Consider the following 26,825-nt stretch of genomic DNA (forward strand, 5'->3'; position numbering starts at 1 on the left):
GTTCATTCTTCACAACAAACACCGGGATGTCCGTGTTAGGCTGAGAAACAACGATGTACGGCTCCTCTTCCCACTTATCAGAAAGTTTGTGCTTGCCATCGAACACCAGAACACGCTCTCCAGGCTGTAATGTAGCTCCCCTGACCTTGACATCATAACCTGCCTTCTGATGTTCCTGGGAATCCTTAGATGCTTTGGTTGCAATTTTGTAGGACTCCTCCAGTCTTGTCCTTAGAGCCTGAACGTAGGAGGTCAAACTGTTATGTTCCTTGTTTAGCTCTATTCCGAAGGCAAGATCAATTGGTAGTCTGGGTTCCCTTCCGAACATGAGATAGAAAGGGGAGTAGCCTGTGGACTCATGTCTTGTGGCATTGTAGGCATGGACGAGAGGTGCAACAAATGATTTCCAGTCTTGTTTCTGTTCTGGCTTGAGGGTTCCCAACATGTTGAGCAAGGTTCTGTTGTAACGCTCGGTCATGCCGTTCCCCATAGGATGGTAGGGAGTAGTCCTTGATTGGGCGATTCCGAGTGTAGCACAGAGCTCTTTCATCATCCTGCTCATGAAGTTGGCTCCTTGGTCACTGTGGATCCTCATGGGCATACCATAGTGCATCACGAAGTGCTTGTAAAATGCGTCGGCTGTGGTCTTGGCAGTTGTATTCTTAGTGGGGACAGCCAAAGCATATCTTGTAAAGTGGTCTGTGACCCTTGGAAGTCTCCAACGTAAGGAAGTCCATGCAGACTAATTCCAAAGGCTGTGAGGTAGTGATGGAGACTAACGGAGCTCGGATGTTGGTTGGTGTCTTCCTCCTCAAGCATCTGTTGCAGGTTCTTATCCAGTTTTCTGTGTCCGCTTGCATTCCTGGCCAGTAGAAACGGTCCCTGAGCAGTGAGAGAGTTCTGTCACGTCCTGGGTGTCCCACGGCGTTATTAAGGCCTTGCAGTGCATCATGGATGAACCTTGATGGAAGTACAAGTTGTAATGTTGTCTCTCCATCCATGTTGATTCGCCGATGTAGGATTCCTTTTTCGAGTACAAGTGAGTTGAAGGACCTGAATAGTGATTTGTTGGCGATCGTGCTCGGAAATTCCTGTCTGTGTGGCTTCCTCTTCATCCTGACAGCTTGGATCCATGGCTTAAGAGTAGAGTCTTCGGCTTGGGCCATGCGCCAATCCCTCTCAGTCATTCCTTTCAGATCTGTTGACTTGGTGGACATCTCTTCATCGACCGATGCTGCTGAGAGGCAGAGGGATTCCACGTAGGGCTGGGCATGAATTACTCCACAGATTGCCTTGACTGAGTCCATGGATAGCTGTTCCGAGGAAAGCTGCTGGTATTCTGGGAGCCTTGACAAAGTATCCGCATCCGTGTTCTTCAATCCCGGTCTGTAGAATATGTTGAAGTCATAGGCTCCAAGCGCTGCTAGCCATCTGTGGCCTGTGGCATCCAACTTGGCACTTGTAAGGACGTAAGTCAGCGGGTTGTTGTCTGTTAGAACAGTAAACTTCGCTCCATACAGGTAGTCGTGGAACTTCTCACATACGGCCCACTTGAGTGCAAGGAATTCAAGACGATGTGCCGAGTAGTTTCTTTCAGACTTCCCTAGTCCTCGACTTGCATAGCTGATAACCTTCTTGACACCATTCTGTTCCTGATACAGTACAGCGCCGATTCCCTTTCCACTGGCATCTGTGTGAAGTTCAAATGGTGTCCCGTAGTTAGGGTATGCTAGGACTGGCGGTGAAGTTAGCATTTCTTTCAGATGGTTGAAAGCTTGTTCCTGTTCCTCCCCCCAGTGCCATGGTTCCCCTGATGGTTTCTTTGATTTCTTGGATTTCCCATGAGGCATCAGTGCTGAGAGTGGCTTGGCTATCTTGGTGAAGTCTTTTACAAATTTTCGGAAGTAGCCCGCAAAACCAAGGAACTGTCGTACTTCTGTTGGACTTGATGGTCGTGGCCAATTCAGTACTCTCTCGACCTTGTCTGGATCCGCCATAATACCTTCCTCTGAAACGATGTGGCCAAGGAACTTGATTTTCTTCTTGAAGAAGGAACACTTGTCAGGAGAGAGCTTGAGGCCAGTTTCTCTTATTCGCTGAAATACCTGCTCCAGTCTATCCAGCTGCTCTTCAAATGATGATGAGAAGATGATAATATCGTCCAGGTAGATGAGGCAGATTTTCAGGTGAAGTCCCTCAAAACACTCGTTCATGAGCCGTTGATACGTGGCTGGGCTATTACAAAGTCCAAAGGGCATTCTGTTGTATTCATAGAAGCCTAGGGGTCCAACTGTAAAAGCGGTTCTTTCCTTATGAGTCTCTTCGATTTCCACTTGGTGATACCCGGACTTCATATCCAGCGTAGTGTAATACCGAGATCCAGAGAGTGCCTCAAACATCTCCTCAATCCTTGGAATTGCGTAGTTGTCCTTAATAGTTTGCTGGTTGAGCTGGCGAAAGTCCACACATAGACGCAGTTTCCCTGTTTTCTTTCTAACTAGGACAACGTTGGATGACCATGGGGAACGTGAACGCCTGATGACACCACAGAGTAGAAGTTGGTTAAGGTGCTCCTTGACTTCTTCGTACATGGCAGGTGGTATGCGCCGATAACGTTGCTTGAATGGGATGTCATCCTTGAGGTCAATCCTGTGTCTGACTGCTTCTGTGTGGCCTAGGTCTGTGTCGCCAGTAGAGAAGATATCCAAGTAGTCAGTGATGACTTGTCTCCCTTGTGCTAGTTCCTCACTTGAGACGGCAGACTGGTTGAAGTCCATGAGGTCAAGTACACTAGAGTCCTGAGTAGAAGCAGAGCTTGGTACATCCTCCAACTTGACAACTTGCAATTCACAGAGTATTGCGTGGCAAGGAATGCTGATAGCTCTTGTAGTGAGGTTAGATACATGTACGTCGACATGAAGCTTCTGACCACTTCCATCATATGAGACAAGTGTGGGTGTGATGTCAAGGTCATCTGGTATCTGTGATCCAGTAGTGGGATGAACTATGACATGAGTAGCATGATATGGTAGGGGCTGGTCAACATAACCTGAGATATGAATCTCCGAGTTGGCAGGGATTATCTTGCGAGCAGACTCTTGGCTCCTATCTTTACCGATAGAGTAGTTCCTCTTGGCTAATTCTTTCTCTCTTAGCACTATACTCCTGAAGGCTAAATACCAAAGTGTATGGAGATTTGCTTGCTGGAGAAACCTTGATCCAAATTTGTCCTGACACTGGTTAAGGTATATGGATAAGATGTTGGTCCCAAGTGTGATAGGTACTGTCTTGTTGTACTGGCTGTCTGGCACAACAAGTAGCATACTCTGTATCTTGGTAGATGCACTCCCAGATCCCTCTATATCAACAACAATGACGCCACTGTAATGTAGAAGTTCTCCATCCGCGCACTCGACATGAAGAAGCTGCTTCAGTGGTTCTAGGTGAACATCAGGAAAGTTCTGTCGATAATATGCCTCAGCTATAGATGAGATCGTAGCTCCAGTGTCAAGCAAAGCCTTGGTCTTGATTCCATTAACAATAATGTTGGTTTCAGTTGGTTCGCCTACCAACTCGGACACTAACTGTTGATGGGTAGGATACCTTGTATCCTAGGCCCATGGTCCGCCCCTCCCCATAGGCCCCTGCAAGTTTCCCTGGCCCGGAAGTGGTGCACGACATCCACGCTGAATGTGACCTGGCTGTCCACATCGGAAACATCTAGGAATGTCATCCATGGCCTGAACTCCTTGGAACTATCCCGGATCTCCACGACCTGTAGGGTTGCCTCGTCCTCGACCTTGACAGAAAGGCTTGTTCCCTCTTGGCCTTGGTGGGCGTGTCCAGTTCCTGGGTGGCAAGTAACCATACTCCTGACCTTGACCTTGATTTTGGCCTTGACTCCATTGGTTATATTGACCTTGTTCTGTGACTTGTGGTCTCTCGTTTTTGACTTGTTCCTTGAGCTTGTTAATCTCAGTTGACATTGACTTGAGCATGCCCTTGATCTCTTGTAGTTCCGACTGCTCCTTGGTTACAGACGACTTACTAGTTGGAGACCTCCTGGCTGTTGGTTGCCTCTGTAGCAGATCCTGTTCCAGTTGTCGTAGGTACTTGAGAAAAACTTCCAGTGATCCTCCCTGATCATATCTATGACTTGACATGTCCTTCAGGTCCAAGCGAAGCCCAGTCCACAAAGTGTCGCGAAGTAAGACATCCCTTTCTCCTGGCTTCACCTTTCCTAACATGATGGCTTGATCCAAGATGTCCTCAAGTCTACATTCCCAATCGGCAACTGATTCCTCATCTCTTTGCCTGGCAGTATAGAACTCGGCCATGATGTTGTGTTCTGTGTGCACCATCCCGAAGACACTGTCCAGCTTGGTGATGAGAGAGTCCAATGGAGCATCCCTATCAATGTGCATGGCGACTCTTGCTGCCTTCCCACGAAGTGATTTGTGTACGGCGTCCATGACATCTTGCTCCGAATATCTTGTACAGAGACATGTGTATTCATGTTTCCACTGGTCGAAGTCGACGTCTCCTTTCCTGTCTCCCGAGAAGTATGGAAGCTGTGGCGTCTTAGCTAGCGTAACTGTGGGTGGAATAGAGGGTTTATGTTCCTGAGTCGACTTGCTAACTGATGAGATCCACGCTAAGAGATCCTGAGGTGTATCAGCTTTGGGTTTCAAATCCAACTTCTTCAGTGACAAAACAAGTTGTTTAACCTCCTCTTCTGACATTTCCGCTTCAGCCATGTTGGAGAATAAATATGAATATACAAATGACAAACAACTGAGTAATACACGACCTAGAAAACTTGATGAGTAGATGAAACATGAAATCCGCGAAAAATACACAACACGCGACACTTGATGACTGTAAATCCGTGAAGAATTTGTAACAAAACAGATTTCAAAGCACACAGTGAAGCACGCGAGAATACGTTAGATGTAGGATTTAATGAATGGTTACATTGATTTACGTAAATGGTATGGGAGTTTCCCTTAACGAATATAAGTTTAAATAAATTACATGTTTAGAGTTACCTTTAATTTGTATTTAGATAATAAACTAATGCAGGTAAGTAAAGTGCAGGTGTACGCGCGCAGGGGCTTATAAATATGATACGCTACATAAAGAGAGAATAGCACCAAGCAATATGAAATGAAGATATGAGAAGCGAACAATGAAATACAACCCTTAATTACCTGAACGAAATAACCAAAGGGATAAATGAACGCAAAGAAAACCCTACAACTAAACCACAAAGAGAACCTACATACTAAAACACTAAACTATGAACACAACCAACTAAAACAAACTAAACCTACAGGTTTATTAAGATATGGAACTTAAAGTAAACTAAACTAAACTAAACTAATTACCGATTACTAAAGTATTACTAATTACCTAACACTAACTAATACACACTCACACACACAAACACATCGTGGTTGTATAGAGCAGATGTGTAACTGATACTAATAATTAATTTATGCAACTAAATAAAGTAACTAATCTTAACTAATGCTTAACTGAAGACAACACAAACAAATTCACAGTAGAATATAAACACTTAAATTACATAATATACTAGCTCCGGAGCAATAAACTAAAGGGGTACCCACAAGTTAATGAAATTAAGGCATCATCATATACAAATGCAGAAATAATATTCAATACATGGATAGCATGAAATCACATTAACTGCAGCTGGCCGAACTTCACACGGAGGTCAAGGTCACACAAGTGTCCATATGTTAAGGTCACACAAGTGTCCATATGTTGAGGTCACACAAGTGTCCATTTGTTGAGGTCACACACCATGATGCGTATACACACACGTCAACATGAAAACAATCTCAGAGTCTATTCACCGAACGATGATAATACGTTGTGGGCGTTGTCGTCTTTGTCCGTGGCTATCGTAGTCGTAACTGTATCTGCTGTGGCTGACGTAGGCCGAACTTCTATGGCGGTGTCCTGTCCATGAATCCTCACTGGGGGCTCCAAAATGTAGCAGCGTCAGGATGTAGTTATTGTAGTGACAAGAACCACAAAGCCACTGGGGTGTGAGGCGGATGGACTTTTATTACAAGAATGTAATAAACAAAAGCTTTAGCCTGAAACATGTTAAAATGACAATATAAGTTTACAATCAATAATTGACAGGAATCACATTACTACATAACAAGTGAAATTAACTTATCCAAATACTTAATTAAACACACACGTACATGTATATACATAACTAATCATACCTACTGTTGCCAACACGTTACCGTGACAACTCCACAGATATATAAATGAATACTATAAACATTTACAAATATGATGAATGTTACATAATATACAATGATAAATATAATTGAAATAACAATGATAACAACATACCAGGTTGGTATGACCTGAGCTCCTGCATTCAATGCAAAGGTGATACTGCTGGTGTTTACGTCATCTGCAGGATGAATAAATACCATGTGCAGATGATATTTACAACAAATGATTAAAAGAGTAACTACGGTAAAAGCTACATACAACCACATCTAACCACACATACGCACATACATCCACACATGCACCCTATTTATGATAGCTATAATAATGCTAATAGTAATAATGCTTTAATGTGATAGGAATATGGAAAATAAGATTATTGCTAAATATTATACTTAGATGAAATATAATTAATGATTATATGTAATGTTATAAATATATAATATAACACTTACACAACTCACTGTTCTGTGAGTCAAAACGTAACATTAACCTAACTCACTGTACTGTGAGCTAAACTTAAACTATAAAAACAGTATGATAACTCACTCTAATGCGAGTTATAACCTACACTAATAACAATGTCATAACTCACTATACTGTGAGTTACCACCACATAAAATATTTACACATAGTAGAAAGTGAATAACGAGATTAAACATACTTTAAACTATAGCCAATATAACCATCAACTATCACACACAAAACCACAATAAATATATACACAAGACTAGAGATTACTAACCTTATATACATGGGAAAAACACAGTCCAGATCACCATGATCTCGATCCTAGAGACTAAACCGCAACATGCGCGATGACAACCACATAAGATACTGACCAAGAGACTAGATGAAATTAACCTTTAAATACCTAATACCTTATACGCTTGGCTGAACAGAGAACAATAGAAATTACACACTAGCCTGAGCAAGGGACAAGCTTTAGAAGGGATTGCAGGGAGAAAAGCATGCAGTGCAAATGAGTATTGCTGAAATAGATTACATTTAAGATTAGATTGATGTTTAGAAGGGCTAAGGGTGTGATATAAAATGTTGAATATAAAATTATTGATAAAATGATTACACTTAGGTTATTTAATGAGATTGTATATCTCATCATGATATGACACACATATTAAAAGATTCACATGTTTATTATATGTACAACTATATACAATACAAAGTTGAATCTGCCACATGTATTGTCCTCACTCCGCAACATGCGTAACAACATGTCTAAATGCTACTTTGATATCTAGTTTCATTTCAGAAAAGGTTTGCTATTCACATATACTTCACTTCGATATAAACTAAAGCAGTAGTAGATATAATGATAGTCCGAAACCAACAGAAGCCTCTGCAAAGCTTTATTTCAGAAATAAAGCTTTTGTCAGGCCCTTAGATCTCGCCCCAGTATATCTACTACTTTTGAACCCCCAGTTAACTTCCCGGCCTCACGTGACACAATAGTGTCGCTATGACGTGTTGACCTCGATGAAACAGTATAATGTGAATCGCCTATGATTTCTTTGGTGTTCATAATAAAGGCTTGTTGGGCCTTTCGTACCCCCTGTTCTATGTACTTTTTTTTCTCGTCTTCGCTGATAGCAGACTTACGAGACTTGGACCGGATTTCTTGTTTCATCTTACGGTACTTGTCGAGTTCAGAGAGGATTGAACGAAATTCCTCCTCCGAGATCTTACTCTCAGTGAGTGCTGCTGAAATACGCTCACTTACCGTGTTCAGTTTTGCTTCGGCTAGAACCCTGATCTCGTCGTGTTTCAATGCCTTACGATGCAGTCTGCGGGATACAAACTTAAACACCAACCCTGCCACCCCTACCACCCCAGCTGTTATTTCAATGCCTAGCACTATAGGTGCGGCCACGATGGTGGCTAACAACCCAACACCTGCCTCCCCTAGTCCCATGCTGGTTGCCATAAGGGCAGTATCAGTCCCGTCCACGATATTTAAAGCTCTATGGTACTTCTTATATAGTGCTTTCCGTGTGTCGCGGTCTTGTTCTAGTTGACGTTTTACATCACATAACTGTCTCAAGCAGAATCCGTCTACGGTTTCCAGGGTTTTCGCGACTTCCTCTACGACTGGGTATAGACCCATCCTGTGTGCATATAATATATCTTATGAGATAATTTCTAATTGTGTGCTATTTAATTCTTGCGCAGTGTATTTGAGGCTTATAAGGCTTAGATCATTGTACAGGGAAATAGGTGAGAGGCTAATAGGTAACTCTGCATCCACATGAACCCATAAATGGGTTTTACTGAGGGGACTATAGAACCCGTTGAGGGGTTCAGTTGTATGACGATACGGCAACGGTGGTGCCTGAATATGGGGTCCCAGTGTATTGTCACTCCGGGTAAAAGTTGTAGTTTTGTATCATCATAACCTACCCCAAGATAGACTTCTATGGCGAGTGTGGAGCCTGGTTTCACAGTCATAAGATCCAATTGGGAATCGTGAGCGTCAAACCTTAACTCGTTCTTCCAGCCTGAAACTAACGGCATACTGGTGTTGTTTCCCCCACTGGAGTTTGACCCCCTTCACGATTTCGACTTCATCCGGCGATGGTTCCCCTAGATAGACTTTGATGACCAGTGTGGAGTTCGCCGGTAGGCTCGCCAGGATGTTGACCACGCCTTCGAATTCAGACATCAACTGCAATGTCACGTTTTGCATCCCGGGTTTGCTAGATAGCATGTGGGCTGCCATACTGGCGACTGGGCTCATGACTACGCTTACGTCTCTGCGCCGGGACGTAAGCCACGAGCAGGGTTCCATTGTTCACGACTTTGTTTAGATAGTTGTCTTTGTTCTCCATGAACACGTAGGGGGAGCCGAGCCTAATATTGAGAAACCAGTCACCTTTAGCGGGTAACAACACCCACTTGTCATCGTCGGTGAAGACGAGTGTATATGGCTTGTTTCGGGCGACGGTCGTTCTCTCAACATCTTCTATGGGTATACCATCCATTTATCATCACCGGTGCGGACTAGGGTGTACCGAGTGTTGACGGTCGCTCCTGAGGTATCTACTATATCACCTAGGGTTCTACCGGGAGGGGACTTCAACGCGTTTGTAAATGTTGTTTTTCAGTTGCAAGGCGTACAATTTACCATCTACTCCGGGGTCGTCGAACCCGCGTGTGTCCCCCAGGTCGGAGATGCTGAGGTATCCTATATTCACAGGATTATGATTTATATCTAACACCGATATTACCAGCTCAGGGATGTTGCCCCGAGTTAACCTCTTATACTGCCGCAGTGAAAACGACTCGGTTCTGCCGTCGTTGTATTTCTCCGTTTTCACCGGTACGGCTCTCAGTATTGTGGAAGGGTGGCCACCTTGAATGTTGTCCGTTGTGCTCAGCTGGCCGAGATGAACGCACAGCTCTCTCGGTACGGTACTAGGTCGGGTAACTTCGTGCCTGTGACGGTAGTTGTTGGTTTTATCTCGTCCAGCGGCATACCGAGTGTCCTCGCCAATGGTCGGCCGAGCCTCAAGGGGTTTATTCCGTTGTTGATTAACACCACTGTGCCGTTTGAGTCGTTCATCTTGAGTTCGGCCCCCAAGGGCTTGAAGACCTCATCGCTTAGCAAGCACACGCTGTAGTAGCCGTCAGTTATCTGGTTGTGGGCGCCACTGACGAACAGCTTGTTGTTGTTGACGTTGATGTTAGTCCATCGCGGTAGGTAGGTGATATCGCAGAGTGCGACTTCGAGTTGACCTGACGTGTTATCGATCGCGTGCATAAGCTGAACGGACTCACCGCTCGTTATTCCTGGAAGTGTTACGTACATGTTAGAGTATATATACCCATTATATAATACTTTAAAAATGGACAAACAAGGAGGAGCATCCTCCCAAGGAGTGTTTTACTCCCCAGGAGCGTTTTACCCTAAACTGGACATAGATTTCCTACACATGAAGATTGTGGTCGACGCTGCTGGGTTGTATTTCGGCGCCCAGTTTAAAGATGTATTTGCCAGGTATAGGTTTTCGGTGACTAACGCTAAGGTAGTCCACGCTTGGTTCAACAACCCGATGCAGTTCTGGCAGAATCAACTCAACTTCGCCGTGTGGTGCGCTACAACGGGGTGTGGCTTGACATTAACCGACACTCGGCGGGGACCGCTGAGTCAGTCTGTGTTCACGTTCCACGTGTACTACCAGGTCAGGCATATCCTCAAAGAGATCAGCGCTCCACTCCCACAGGACAAAGCATGGGACGCAGTAAGCAACCAGTACAATAGACGGGCCTACGCACGCGTTTGCAACGAATTCGAACTAAACCCGAAGACGGATTGGCGTTTGCCGGGCTCGAACCATGGGTTGGGTATCCCCATTGCTCACAATAAGCACATCACGGAAGTCAGCAAACAGCTGGTGAAAGATTGGTGTTAAAAGTCGTATCATATCACAACAAACGAGTGGGATGACCGTTACATGGCTTTCGACACCAGCAAGGATTACCGAGTCTGGAGGTTCGAGCAGGGGCCCGCGGATGATTGGAAAATGTTCATGCTCGACACGTCGAAAGGGTTTACTCATGCCGGCACCGAACGCTTGAATGACTCGATTCGAACGTATGTGTGGGCGCTGTTAGGTGCGCAGGCGCAAACACGTTCCAGTATTATCGGTAAGGGGACTGCTTACGACGCGCAGAAACAGTTTGTGTCCAACTTCGAGGATGCTATCAATGCTCCAGTTGATCTACCGAGTGCTATCCGACGCTACCAAGACGTGTTGGAATACGCCCGGTCGAAAGTCGACTACGTCTTCGACGTGGGATTGTACATGGCTCCGAGCGATATGCAATTGAGAGTAAAAAAAGTGGTGGGTTACAACAACGAAATAATCATAGCCACGGCCGACCAGAAGTTGGGTGTCAATGTAGGCATCAACGTGAGTCACGTCCCACCTCCCACGGGTGAAACGGGCATAGTCGTACCACCCCCGGAGCCCAGGGTTAACCAACACCCCCGTAACCCCAACCCCCACACGTGCAGGCGTCCAATCAGCAGCACATCGACCGTAAAAAAAGCGCTGGTGGTTGGCGGGGTCGCGATCGGGGTGGGGCTCATTTGGTTAAAAATACCTTAGCCGCTACGTACACCAGAACCGCCACGGCGACAATGGCTGCCCACAGGTTTTGACCGAGCCACGTGACGGTTTTAGCCAGCGTGCTAAGCAGCCACGAGACGATGCTACCCAGGATGCCAGGCAGAGCTTCGGCGGCCTTACCGGCGAGTTTATCCAGGGCCTCCCCGAGGGATTTCAGGTGGGTTATTTTCCAGTCTCTGACACCCCCACCACTTGGTGGTGTTGGTGGGGTGGGTGTGGGGGGTACCCCCTGTCAATGACAAGACTAGGGTTGATATGATGAAGCCCAATGCAGTCAGAATGCTGGCGATGGTGATGCCTTGTTCTCGGAAGAGGATTCGGATCCTGTCAGCTAGCATGGTGTCTTCATTTAGGACTCGATCGATGGTTTCCCACACGCGGCTGATCTGGGATCAGAGGGCTTACCGGTTCGAGGAAGCGGATTCCAACCGAGTCCATCTCTCGTCTTCCAAGTTTTTTATTCTCTCCTCGATATGACGTTTCATATCATTGTCCTCCGTTTCGGTGAGTTTTATTTTCTCGTTAGCGATGTGCTCGTCGACTTCGTTCAGTTTCCCCATGTTGTTCACGAGTTCTCCGTGTACAAGTTTCAAGGCTTCGTCTAGGCCTCACAGTTCTCGAACAGGGAATTCGAAACCAGGCAAGGGTTTGTCATGGTACGTGGCCAATAGTTTTTCGATTTTGTCTGATGTTTCTTTAGCATCACCTTCACCGCTGAGTTCGGCTCTGGCTGCTTGCAGATCTTGGACGACCTTCGGGAGAAGCTTAGGCCGTGCGCCACCATAATCTATGAAGCCTAGTTCATCGCGGATCAGTTGACTCCCACCAGGGCAACTGGTGAGTATTGACAAAGCATACGGTCCTTTCCTGTCTTTTTTCATGATATCGACCCCCGGGTGAGCCTTCAATCGCAGCGTGCCCTTCTTAACGATGGTAAACTTGGCATAGTCTCGTACCAACGGCTTGATGTTGTCTCTCTCTTCAACTGCGGTGTAATTATCGTCGACGGCCGGCTGTACAAGTTCAGCACTTAAGGGGTTGTTCGTGAATGTGGTGTCATCCTCCTCGAACGTCAGGGCACTATCATCCCACATATCATCCATCGGGATGTCCTCATGACCGCCTTCAGCCATTATTTATATTAAACTTTTATATCGCATTTATATAACAATGTATGGTAGGAAACTAGATCCTTTCCGAACATCAAGAGAGCCTCTAGGCGTCAGAGCCGTGCACCAGTCGGTGACCATCACCAACAATCCCAGCAAGATAGACCAGAACCAAACGCTGCTGGTTAGATTCCCAAACCTGGGTGAGAATGACCTCATCGTACCAGGCACGGTTCGACTGACGTTCAACCTCACGTTGACCTCTGACAACGACAAACGCGCCATCATCAAGAAAACCACTATCAAGATCATCGGTAACGAGGTGTTGAGCATCGACGACAGTGACGTGTTTCACTGCTACGGGGACCTCTGGAAAAGCGAGGGAGAACACGTCAATGACATGTACCAGGGCATCAGCAAATCGACCCGGTTGCGTGGGGGGTACGGCTTCACGACAGACCAGCTAGACAAGATCTCAGACAGTGAAAAGGCCATCGCCCAAGCGTACGGGAACAGGTTCTGCGTGCCGCTCGACTTCGAGTTGCTCACGGGACACGCACCGTTTTACCAGGCCGCGCTGGGTGATAGCCTTGAATACGAGCTCACGTTTAACGACTACAGCAAAGTCGTGTGTACGCCGAACAGTGATGAAGCCAGTTACACCATCGACAACATCTCTGGAGTTCGACATGGTCACTAGCCCGGAGCTGGCCAGGCAGGTTCGAAACCAGTATTCGGGGAAGGTGGCCATCCTGTACGACCGCATAATGAGGCATAGATTGGTCGTGTGGGATAAGAGCGACACTGTGTGGAATATCAACCTGAACGTGCCGGCGCGATCGATGAAAGGTATCCTGATCGTCCCCGTGGAGGATTACGAGCCGTTCCGAAGGGACAGCGAGAATTTTTAACATAGACATAGACATCCCCGATATCAAGCCTCTAATCGCTGATAAAGTCAATGAGGAACTAAACGATTTGGGAAGTATAAAGTTTCAAATCACAGTGAAAATGTCACTCGATAAACAGCAGAATGTGGGGGAAACCCCCAATGGGGGGGTCATTGAGTACGTTCAGCCTTACTTCCGAGGTAAACAAGAAGTCGTGACTCATACCGAAACTATAGACGAGTCAATCGATACCAGTTTTCAGCAGATACGAGAATACCTAGAACGCTACACACACATGGGTTCCGGGTGGGTCATGGATAAAATCGATAATGTCTATCTAGACATAGCTAACTATGTGCTATTCAGAGGCGGGTCGTACCTAGACTTGCCCCCCCTACTACAAAGCCAAACAGGCCATGGTCAACATCAAGAATAGAGGAGACGATTGCCTGAGGGTAGCTACCAGGTCAGCCTTGTTTCCAGCTGACACTCATTCAGACAGGCTTTCTAGCTATCCCCAAGACGATGGGCTCAACTGGGATGGTATACATGAACCAACCCCCATATCCCAGATCACTAAAGTAGAAAAACAGAATAATATAGCTTATAACGTCTTAGGGCACGAAGGCAACAAAACGATCGTGCACAGAATCAGCGCAGTGGGGGCAGGAGGTTCACCGCGTTATCAATATATTCATGATCCAGCGAGGTGATAAGTATCACTACAAGTGGATAAAACACCTCAGCAAACTGTTGCACGACCAGTCGAAATACGACGGGAAAAAACTTTTGTGTACGATGCCTGCACGGCTTCACACGGGCTGATTTATTAGAATCCCACCGGGGGGATTGCCAAGGTGTGGGGCAGACGGCCATACGAGTCGACATGCCCAAGGAAGGTGACAATATCTTAAAATTCGACAACCACAAGAATCAGATGTCCGTGCCTTATGTCATCTACGCCGACTTCGAAGACTTGGTCAAACCCGCTGATGCTGGGGGTACCCCCAACACACAAAAAACACAGGAGCAGGAGGCCTGTGGGTTTGGATACGTGGTCGTCCGATGTGATGGGGAAACGAAAGCTCCCATAGTGTTTTACAGCAACCCCGACCGACTCGACAATCACCCAAGGCGATTGTCGAGCGACGATTAACGTATCGAATAAACTGGGCTGTAAGAATCTGGCTAACTACCACGACCTGTACTTGAGGACAGATGTACTCGGCTGCTAGCCGACGTGTGTGAGACGTTTAGGAGGACGTGTTCCAAGCAATATCAACTAGACCCCGCATGGTACTACACCAGCCCAAGTTCGCTTGGGATGCTTTGCTGAAGAAAACCGGAGTTAAGCTGGAATTGCTCACCGATTACGACATGCACCTATTCATTGAGAAAGGTTTGCAAGGTGGGATTTCCATGGCTACCACGATACGCAAAAGCCAATAATCAATACGTGAAGGGCTACGACCCGAGCAAGCCAACCAATCCTATTCTCTACCTCGACGCCAACAACCTGTACGGCTGGGCCATGAGCCAGTATCTACCCACAGGGGGATTCGAATGGCCATCGCACGAGATTGATGTTATGAGCATCGTGCCGGATTCGAACAAAGGCTATATCCTTGAGGTGGACTTGGAATACCCCAAGGCATTACACACATCACACAACAGCTACCCCCTGGCCCCCGAACGTATGAGGGTTAACCCAGACTGGATTTTTGAGTACCAACATAACTTGTTAGGTGGGTTGGTGGCAGACGTTGAAAAACTAGTGCCCAACTTAATGAATAAGACCAAGTACATCGTTCACTATCGCAACCTACAGCTGTACATGTCGTTGGGTATGAGGCTGACCAAAATACACAGGGTGCTCGTGTTCAACCAGAGCCCCTGGATGGAGCCCTACATCAGAATTAACCCAGACCTGCGAAAGCTGGCCACCAGTGACTTTGAGAAAAAACTCTACAAGCTCATGAACAACTCGGTGTTTGGTAAGACTATGGAGAACCTGAGGAAACGCGTGACCGTGAAGCTGGTTCGGTCGAATGAGGAAGACAAGCTCAGGAGACTGATAGCCAGCCCGGCAAGATATTCACCGACGACCTGGTTGCCCTACACATGAAGAAAAGCCACATTAAATTCAACCGGCCTGTTTACGTGGGTATGAGCATCCTCGATTTATCCAAACACCTGATGTACGACTTTTACTACAACGAACTGAAGAAACAGTACGGCGACAGGTGTGAAGTGCTGTACACTGACACGGATTCCCTGCTGATGGAGATTCGAACCGAGGACGTTTACGAGGACATGAAGAAACGACTCGATTTGTACGACACCAGCGACTACCCCAAGGACCATGCCATACACAGCACGGTAAATAAAAAGGTCCTCGGTAAGATGAAGGACGAGTGTGCTGGCACGCCCATAGCCGAGTACATAGGTTTGAGACCCAAGATATACTCCATCCTGAAGGCCGACAATGGTGAGATCCGGAAGGCGAAGGGTGTTAAGAAGTACGTGGTTAAACAACACATCAAACACGCCAGATTCAAGGAAGCCCTGTTCAAGACCCGTACCTTCAGGCATAAAATGAACACGCTTAGAAGTGATGGGCATAGGATATACGGACTGACGATAAACAAGACGTCCCTGTCGCCGATGGACATTAAGCGTTGGACAGCTATTGATGGGATCAACACATACGTGTACGGGCATAAGGAAATTGAACCAAGAACATAGGTGTGTATATAAATACGATACCCATGTCACGGAACCAAAGAAAGTTTGAGGCTATTTACTACAGCCCGCGTGGGTACTGGAAAGGAGCTAGCGCCGTACATAAGCTGGCCAAAATGGCGCGAGTAACCCCGGAGGAGGCCAAAGCGTGGCTTGAAAAACAAGCCCTGTGCCAGATCTATTTACCGGCACCACGCTACGTGCCTAGAAGGAAGTTCGGTATTAACATACCCAATAGCGTTCACCAGGCCGACCTCCTATTCCTACCCCACGACAAGAGATACAAGTATGCCCTAACCATCGTGGACGTTGCCAGTCGCTACAAGGAAGCCGAACCCTTGACTGCGAAAGACTCGGCCCAGGTAGCCCGCGGATTCGAACGCATGTACAAACGCAGTCCGCTGACGTGGCCCACAGAGCTGCAAGTCGACCCCGGGCGGGAGTTCATGGGTGCCGTGTCACACCTGCTAGACAAACACGATACCAAGGTCAGGCGTGGCACGGCCGGAGCCCATCGCAGCCAAGCCATAGTTGAGAGATTCAATAGGACTTTGGCCGAGCACTTATTCAGGCATCAGTATGCGAGAGAGATGACCAACCCAGGGAAACGGTCGACTGAATGGGTAGCGCGGCTACCTCAGGTGGTGTCAGCCATCAACCACGAAACCACTCTGCTCACCGGCAAGAAACCAGCCGACGCTATCAAACTAAAATCAATAGTTGCAGAGTCGGCTGCACCATTGCGTGGGAAGGAGAAACAGATACCCGATAGGGCCCCCGTGAGGTACCTCTACCAGCCGGGGGGAACATGAAGGGGACACTCGGAAACGAGCCACCGATCCTATATGGTCGGTCAAAACTTATAACATAGATAAAGTGGACATCAAAGCCGGGAGCCGAACTTGTACTACTTGAGAGATAGGCCAGGGAGAGATTTCGTCAGAGAAGAATTATTAGTCATACCGTATGGCACAATGTTACCCCACAAGCAAAATATTTAACACTTACTGTTGAGTAATCCCAATAGTATCCTATCAACACGACATGTCACATGATCAGGAAAGTGCTAGTTCGCAGTCATAGCGACACTATTGTGCCACATGGGGCCAGGAAGTTAACTGGGGGTTCAAAAGTAGTAGACAATGGGGGGGCGAGATCTAAGGGCCTAACAAATGCTTTATTTGTGAAATAAAGCTTTACAGAGGCTTTTTGTTGGACTTGGTCTCGGACCGCTATTGTATCTACTACTAAAACATCTCGGCACTCACATTGTCCCATAAACAAGTGAAAAGGCATATTTGAGACTCACCAATATTTTAGAATATTTCAGCATCATTTGTTCTACGTGTCACATTACAAAATGAAATCCTCCGAATGAAATCAACTATATCCATGTTGTCTCTGCCCTCAGCAGAAGTAGACTCGACCGGTTCCTTGGTTAATTTGGCACATGCAACATGAGTGTCTCATGACAATGTGGAGGCCACAGCTATTATTCATCCCAAGGATGGACTGCACCCAAGCCTTCCTCTACGATTCATTCATTTACATTTGAAACTCTATTTGAAGTAAGAAAAATGAAACAGAAGGAAGCGTGCATGGGTAAGTGTAAAGAGTATGTAGAAAATATATCGGGGTTGCAACATGTTCTTAGTTTAAACAATACCTTCCCCCTTCCATGTTATTGCAGGGTCCCAGGTGGTCTAGTGGTTAGGATTTGGCGCTCTCACCGCCACGGCCGGGGTTCGATTCCCCGTGTGGGAGAAGTACATATTTTGTCATTTTCTTCTTTGGTATTTGTCAGCTATTCTTCACATGTTTCATTCAGTCCTGCAGGCATTTCACTTCGCCTCATTTTTTGCCAAGAAAAATAATCCTCAATGACTATCACCGTAAAGGACGACCAACGATATATATACAATCAACACTTGCACATTATATGTATAATATGTACATCCTTACTTTTGACAATGTGTAGACTCATTCTTATGTTGTGTGCCATTTTTTACTGATCTGTCAGTCGACATTTTGCAAATATAATATGCCTACCAAATGTGCGTGTATATAGTAAGTGCGGATTTCATATATGCAAGGTAAATAACATTGCTGTAAATGTATATAAATACTAACTAAATGCAATATGTGCGACAATGATCTATGATATTAGATGAATAAAAGACGTAATCTTCATTTCAATGTAAGGGGAAGAGATCTACTCTTCATTGTCGTTGTTTCAAAAGGGCATTCTTTGCCCATTTATGGATGTGACCTTGTCCTGACGTTCGCAACAGACATGCCAATCCCATGAGCAGACATGCCCATCAGGGTCCCAGGTGGTCTAGTGGTTAGGATTTGACGCTCTCACCGCCACGGGCGGGGTTCGATTCCCCGTCTGGGAAGTACCATTTTTCATTGGTTACCTCCCTTGATTCGGAGGTGTGTGGACGAGTTGACGAAAGATAGATAGATTTTCTCGGATATCATCGTTTATACTTGCGTCTGGATTTCAATTCGGTGCTTAGAAGGTAGTAGGAGAACATTCAGAATGTAATTGTAGGTGAACCTGCCGTATTAGCAAGCACTTTGGTGCGTGCTTAAGACTTTGTCTTTCTTGTTGATATCTTGCTGACTGGATACAAAATGGCGGACATCAAATCAAAATGAAAGTATCAGAAAGACTGCACAATTGAAGTTCATGTTGGAGATAATAAAGTTGTAAGTGCAACTATGCTATCCAATGCATTGGTGGAATATGTATCTGATGTGTGGGCATGTGTTTTGAAAGGCACCGATTGCTATGATGTAACAGTCCCAGATACTACCGAAGCAAGGATTCTTGCAGAAACCGATGACTTGGTCATAGGAGATCAACACATCTCATTTAGACTGCTTCACAGTGACAGCATGGTGGTGTCATTTTTACATCTCCCGCCTTACATTGATGATGTAGAAATCGAAAGGCTTCTCATCAAAAGAGGAATCACAATGAAAAGTAATATCAAACACAGGACTCTGAAAGGCACAAACATTTTTGAGTTATACATAACAATCAAGAGCGTTTATGTTTCAAGTGCAATTCTGGGGGTCACATGTAAAAGATTGCCCAAACACCAAATGCTTTAAATGCAATGGACATGGTCATATAGCCAGAAATTGCAATGGAGAAAGAAAACAGGAACGCAATTGCGATATATGTTTTCGTCCAATTGATATTTGCAACTGTTTCTCTGATGTGGAAGATAATGATCAGATCAGCGTTTCTGAATCTGAGTTGGAGAGAGAGAGCTAGCCCCAACGAAATCTTGGGATGAGGTTCCTCTAGAAAATGATTCTGAGTCAAATGAGAACCATATAGATGGACCAGAAGAAACAAAAGAAAATGAAGAGAAAGAGACAAAAGGAGAAAAAAAAGGAAAGAAAGGCTGGGGAAGCACATCCAAGTGCAGTTCCGTCTTCTGAGAACATTCCTAGTTGTGAAAAGGAGAAGGACAATGACAGCACAGACAAGAACGCTTTGTCTCAAGACAGACTGGACATAACAGAAGATGATAAAGATGTTCAACAAACACTTGTGACATCTGCTAAGTGGACAATTTCTTCACGTAAACGTGCAAGAAGTGTTAGGAGTTCTTAAACAATCTAGAATTGATCAAGAGATCTTATTACAAGCGCTATAAACAGTTACATTAGATACTCCTCTGTGAGTGATCACAGCATAGTCGCACTGAGGTTGGACTTTTCTTCAGTAGAAAGAGGTCCTGGGGTATGGATTTTTAATAATCAGCTTCTGGAAGATTTCACATTCTACCTAAGAATTATTGCATTAATAGAGGAGGCAAAACAGTGCCCTTTACTTAAAACAGAGCCATTGATATGGTGGGATAACTTAAAATACAAGTTCAAAACATTTTCCAGATTTTATGCATCTAAAAAAAGCAACCAAGCGAAAGCTGATTATTACAAAATTCAAAATAAGCTTAGAATTGAATATCATAATATATCCTCCATTCCTGGCTATACATCTACTGATTTACAATCATTGGAAAATGAACTTGAGATATATGAGAATAATAAATGCAAAGGTGCCATTCTCAGGTCAAAAGCACAGTGCACGCTGGATTCAGATAGAAACACCAGTTACTTTTTGAACCTTGAAAAAAACTAAACATCAGGATAATTCAACTTCACTCTTCAAGGGGGATGGTACGATAGCCAGGAGCACAGAGGATATTTTGGATACTGCTCAGCAATTTTACTCATCCTTATTTACTGCCGAGCAATGTAATTTAGTAAAACAACAGGGCCTCATTGATAATATTGAAAAAAAACTTTCTGAAGAAGAAAAGATTTCATGTGACCTACCTATTTCTCAGAGTGAGCTTACAGTGGCACTCAAAGGAATGAAAAAGAATAAATCACCTGGCCCGGACGGGCTAACTGTTGAGTTTTATTTAAAGTTTTGGGATATTTTATGTCCCTTCTTTTTAGAAGTTGTAGATGGTATATACAAAGAACATAATCTTTCTCGTTCCATGAAAAAGAGTATTATCAGTTTGTTTTATAAAAAGAAAGGAGACAAGAGAGACATTAAATGTTACAGACCTATTTCATTGATTAATGTAGATTCTAAACTCATATCAAGAGTGTTATCGTTGAGATTGAGAAATGTCATGGCTTCAATTGTCTCCCCTGAACAATCTTGTTGTGTACCAGGGAGAGACATACCCAGCAACCTTCACTCTGTTCGAGATGTAATTGATGTTATCAATAATCGTAATGATGACTCCTATCTCATTAAAATAGATCAAGAAAAAGCTTTTGACAGGGTTTCACACCAATATTTATTTCAAATTCTTAGGAAATTTAACTTTGGAGATTTATTCATTTCATGGATTAAGATCTTATATACTGATATAAAGAGTTCTGTGAAGTGCAATGGCCATTTGACACCGTATTTCACACTAACCCGTGGAGTTCGGCAAGGGGATCCAATGAGTTCTAAGCAATAGGTTTTGGTATTACAGCCACTGAATTTAATCATCAGAAATAATCCTATTCATGGAATTAGCATCAGCAATGATATTAACTCTTTAATATACCAACATGCCGATGACACTACAATTACTGTCTCAGATGTTAACTCTGTCCTTGAAACATTTAGTACAGTTAACCTATATTGTGAGGCAACAGGTGCAAAAATCAACATTGAAAAATCTGAAATTTTGTTATTGGGTAAAAATAGGTTTAGTGATTTGTCAATCAAAATTCCGGTTAAAGTTAAGAGGGATTGTATAGAAGTACTGATTATTTATATTGGCATGGACAAAGCAATGTGTGAAACATGAAATTGGGGAAAGAAAATAGACAAAATACAAGCACTGTTAAATTCATGGCTACGCAGACAGCTTACTTTACAAGGCAGAGCCATTGTTATAAATATCCTTATGAGCTCTCGTTTGTGGTATATGTTCACTGCACTACCTGTTCCATATTGGGTTGAGAATAAATTCACTAAAATGTTTAGGCATTTTTTGTGGCACAATAAAACTGCCAAAATAGCATACAATACATGCATTGGTGTTTGTTTAGATGGAGGTCTTAATATACCAAATTTACGTTTAAGAAAATATGCATTGAGGCTGAAATTGCTGAGAGCCTTTGTCAATTGCCAGCTCAATTGTATTTGGAAACAAACCATTGTATATTTTATGTCACATCTTTTGACAATGAACTTAGGAATTTATGCCTTATCTCTTGAATATGATAAAACCTATTTACAGAAGCCCATTTTATGCTGAGCTATTACCTGCATGGAATGAATTGAACGAAGGAAAAAGACCATTACTTAAAAATGTAGAAGACATCATGAATCAGCCACTATTTAAAAATTTAATTAATTATTATTAATTTAATTAATTATATTTAATGGAAAAACTCTTATGTTTCAATCGTTTATTTCAAGTGGAATTATTTGTATCAAACATATTTGTTTTGAAGTCATTCCAAAATTCACGTCTGGACACATTATTGTGAAAATAGTCCATGACACCTTACCTGAGATGGACTTAAGTACCATACAACAATGTTATGGGATTATTTTATTAGTGCTTCCATCAGAGTGGAAAAAGATAATTTTATCAGAGTTTGCAACAAAGCCCCCCTCAAGGGACATAATATGCACTGTTGATGAACAGGATCTGTCTGTTGATTTATTTACAACAAAATTTTGTTATGAAGTTCTCAGGAAAAAACATTTCAAGAAACCAGTAGCTATCTCTTGGTGGAATCAAATTGCTTTAGATATCAATTGGAAAGATATTTGGCTGAATGTATGGGGAAAAGATAAATCAACAGATTCCGTACAGTTAGATTTCAAAATTGCTCATAATATTGTCTTCACATATGATAAACTCCTAAAAATTGGACTGTCAAACACTGATGTTTGTCAAGTGTGTCAAAGTGAAACAGAAGACATTTTACATCTATTCATCTTCTGCAAAGAGTTATCTTCCTTGCAAGAACTGGTGATTGAAATGTTGACAGATGTGTGCCAGGATACAGGATTTAGTTTTGGACAGTTATCCCTCTGGTTATTGTTTGGATTCTTACCAGAAAAGAAGTTGTCATGTAAATCATTCATGGACACTGTATTGTCAATTTATCGTCTTGCTGTATTTAAAAGGAGAGTTATATTGAGCCAAAACACAATCTCATTTCACATGAGGGCATTTTTCAAATCATTGATAAAACGCCATTTTAGCCTGTTGTTGTTTAAATATTCGAAAACAAATCAATCACACATTTTCACTCAAAAATATGTCATGACCAACGCATTCATATCGCAGTGACCCCCCAAAGGGGGTCAGGGTGGGAAAAATTTGGGAAAATTAGTTTTTGCTTTTTTCACAAAATACATTCTAATAACTGCTTTCTATCAGGAACTATAAAAATATTTAAGGTTTATTGATAAGTTATAGGTACAGGAAGACATTTACTTTGAAACATGCATTGCGTCTAAGGGAAAAATTAAACTTTATAGCTGTTTTTCTACACTTTCTAGTGGGCAATTGTTTTAAGAAGGTATTCTTGTTTCAATAGCTCTAAAATGATCAAAATTAATGTTACACCTATACATAAAGCATGAAAAGACTTTGAGATGGTTTATTGTAGTCTGGGTGCTGGGGATTTTTCATACCCTGACCCCACAAGAGGGGGGCCATGGGGTAAAAATTTGGAAAAATGAGTTTTTTTCTTTTATTCGCAAAATACATTCTAATAACTGCCCTTTATCAGGAACAATGAAAATATCTAACATTTATTATTTAGTTAGAGGCACAGGAAGACTTGAAATTTGAAAAATGCATTGTGTCTAAGGGGGAAATCAGACTTGAATGCTGTTTTTCTACACTGTCTAGTTGGCAGTTGGTTAAAGAATGTATTATTTCTTCAATTGCTCTAAAATGATCAAAATAAATGTTACAGCTATACTTAAAGCATGGTGGTTTATTCTCACTTTGGCTTTGTATAACATTGAGTTACCATTACTTATATTTATGTACCTTTATGCCGAATCATCATAGATTGTGTCCACACAAGCGTGTTTTTTGTTGATGACCACAGATGGCGAATCAGTATCTGTCACTCCAGAGAATACTTTGTGTTCATCACAGGAAGAAGCGGAAACTAGAATCATTCTTCACGTTTTGCAAGTTGATGCTCAGCATCCTTCTGCTGCAGTTGTGATATGATCAGCTGATACAGATGTGTTGATTCTACTTCTGAAGGTTGTTCAAACGGTGAAAACTTCTGTTCTATTTGACAAGGGCACTGGTGACAAACGAAGACTTCTGGATGTACAAAGTATCATCAATCTGAAAGGGTCCACTCTGTGCAATGTCCAGCCAGCCCTTCATACACTTACAGGACGTGATACCACCAGTGCCTTTGTCAAATACGGCAAAGTTCTCCCCATTGAGCTTCTCGAATCTTACCCTGAATTTGTGAATGCTTTTTCCAAGATAGGACTTTCTGATGAGATAGCTACTGACTTGTTGAGGTCTTTGGACTCCTTGCAGAGACTCCCTACACTTGCACATGCAGCGTGCGATCACTAGGCCTTGATCTTGGTCAATGCTGACAAGAATCACCCCAGTGTTGCTCACCCTGTGGGCTAAGGGTGGCTGAAAGGGGGAGTAAATGCTCTGAAATGTCAATGGACCATAGGCAACATCCTTCCACAAGAGTTGACTGACAAAATATCCAGCAAGAACTTAGGTTGAGTAGAATGGAGGATTCAGACGAAGTTGAGATTGAGAGTCTTCTGGACGAGTTTGGTTTTACGCCGCTTTTAGCAATATTCCAGCAACATCACGGCGGGGGACACCACAAATGGGCTTCACACAATGTACCCATGTGGGGATTCGAACCCACCGCCCCACACAATCTATGATGATTCGGCATAAAGGTACATAAATATAAGTAATGGTAACTCAATGTTATAAAAAGCCAAAGTGAGAATAAACCACCATGCTTTAAGTTTAGCTGTAACATTAATTTTGATAATTTTAGAGCAATTGAAGAAATAATATGTTCTTTAACCAACTGCCAACTAGACAGTGTAGAAAAACAGCATTCAAGTCTGATTTCCCCCTTAGACACAATGCATTTTTCAAATTTCAAGTCTTCCTGTGCCTCTAACTCAAATAATAAATGTTAGATATTTCCATTGTTCCTGATAAAGGGCAGTTATTAGAATGTATTTTGCGAATAAAAGAAAAAAACTCATTTTTCCAAATTTTTACCCCATGGCCCCCCTCTTGTGGGGTCAGGGTATGAAAAATCCCCAGCACCCAGACTACAATAAACCATCTCAAAGTCTTTTCATGCTTTAAGTATAGGTGTAACATTAATTTTGATCATTTTAGAGCTATTGAAACAAGAATACCTTCTTAAAACAATTGCCCACTAGAAAGTGTAGAAAAACAGCTATAAAGTTTAATTTTTTCCTTAGACGCAATGCATGTTTCAAAGTAAATGTCTTCCTGTACCTATAACTTATCAATAAACCTTAAATATTTTTATAGTTCCTGATAGGAAGCAGTTATTAGAAAGTATTTTGTGAAAAAAGCAAAAACTAATTTTCCCAAATTTTTCCCACCCTGACCCCCTTTGGGGGGTCACTGCGGGAAAAATCCCCCGCACCCAGCCTGCAAACACCTGGAATTTGAATGTACATATGATAAGCTTTCAAAAAAATATAGTCTTCAAAATTCCCCAAGGGGGGGGAGGGTCACCTATATCAGCCCATGGACTATTATGAATATATTTTCTCTCTTTACAATTGAATTGCTAACCACTGCCACCAAAACTCTGAGATAAATATTTTATTTTTGAGGTGGTAGTGTGAGCACTGTTTGCGCCTGTAATTATCCAATCATGTGAATAAATATTTTAATGAAAAACAAAACATGAAAAAAAAAAGGATTTGGCGCTCTCACCGCCACGGCCGGGGTTCGATTCCCCGTCTGGGAAGTACCATTTTTCATTTTAACAATTTGGAATAATCGTGCTGGAGTCAACCACAACGACTTGCTATATTTTGTATGTATTGTCCTCACTCCGCAACATGCGTAAGAACATGTCTAAATGCTACTTTGATATCTAGTTTCATTTCAGAAAAGCTTTGCTATTCACATATTCTTCACTTCGGTATAAACAGAGACCATACCATCTATTATATGGTCTCTGGTATAAACTAAAGCATCTCGGCACTCAGATTGTCCCATAAACAAGTATAAAGGCATATTTGAGACTCACCAATATTTTAGAATATTTCAGCATCATTCGTTCTACGTGTCACATTACAAAATGAAATCCTCCGAATGAAATCAACTATATCCATGTTGTCTCTGCCCTCAGCAGAAGTAGACTCGACTGGTTCCTTGGTTTATTGGGCACATGCAACATGAGTGTCTCATGACAATGTGGAGGCCACAGCTATTAATCATCCCAAGGGTGGACTGCACCCAAGCCTTCCTCTACGATTAATTCATTTACATTTGAAACTCTATTTGAAGTAAGAAAAATGAAACAGAAGGAAGCGTGCATGGGTAAGTGTAAAGAGTATGTAGGAAATATATCGGGGTGGCAACATGTTCTTAGTTTAAACAATACCTTCCCCCTTCCATATTATTGCAGGGTCCCAGGTGGTCTAGTGATTAGGATTTGGCGCTCTCACCGCCACGGCCGGGGTTCGATTCCCCGTCTGGGAAGCACATATTTTGTCATTTTCTTCTTCGGTATTTGTCAGCTGTTCTTCACATGTTTCATTCAGTCCTGCAGGCATTTCACTTCGCCTCATGTTTTTTCAAGAAAAATAATCCTCAATGACTATCATTGTAAAGGACGACCAACGATTGAACTCATATAGGAATTTCAACTGCATTTTTATGTTTATTTTGAAACATATTGTAGGCTTTATGAGTTAATGAAATATAGCGAAATTGCACACTGGGAATGCAGACTTATCCGTTTTTGGCACCAACTAGAGGAAAGTCAGTTTGAGTGTCACAGGGAGACGTGTGGTGGCGCTGAAGTCATACCTCGTGTGACCACCGTGGGCATCCAGAACTGCACGGCATCGAACGAATAAGTCT

The 26,825-nt window shown here is 43.3% G+C and overlaps 3 non-coding genes across 3 annotated transcripts; all 3 read left to right on the forward strand.

Annotated features, from left to right (window-relative positions):
- The first annotated feature begins 17,862 nt into the window (after positions 1-17,862).
- Positions 17,863-17,934, forward strand: Trnae-cuc. The gene has a single exon. It is a non-coding gene; the product is annotated as a tRNA-Glu (tRNA).
- Positions 17,935-18,497: 563 nt separating this feature from the next.
- On the forward strand, positions 18,498-18,569 carry Trnae-cuc. The gene has a single exon. It is a non-coding gene; the product is annotated as a tRNA-Glu (tRNA).
- Positions 18,570-26,369: 7,800 nt separating this feature from the next.
- On the forward strand, positions 26,370-26,441 carry Trnae-cuc. The gene has a single exon. It is a non-coding gene; the product is annotated as a tRNA-Glu (tRNA).
- The last annotated feature ends 384 nt before the right edge of the window (positions 26,442-26,825 follow it).

Source organism: Haliotis rubra, unplaced genomic scaffold, assembly GCF_003918875.1.
Source record: "Haliotis rubra isolate DU_JTF1 unplaced genomic scaffold, ASM391887v1 Scf29, whole genome shotgun sequence".
Classification (NCBI taxonomy): domain Eukaryota; kingdom Metazoa; phylum Mollusca; class Gastropoda; order Lepetellida; family Haliotidae; genus Haliotis; species Haliotis rubra.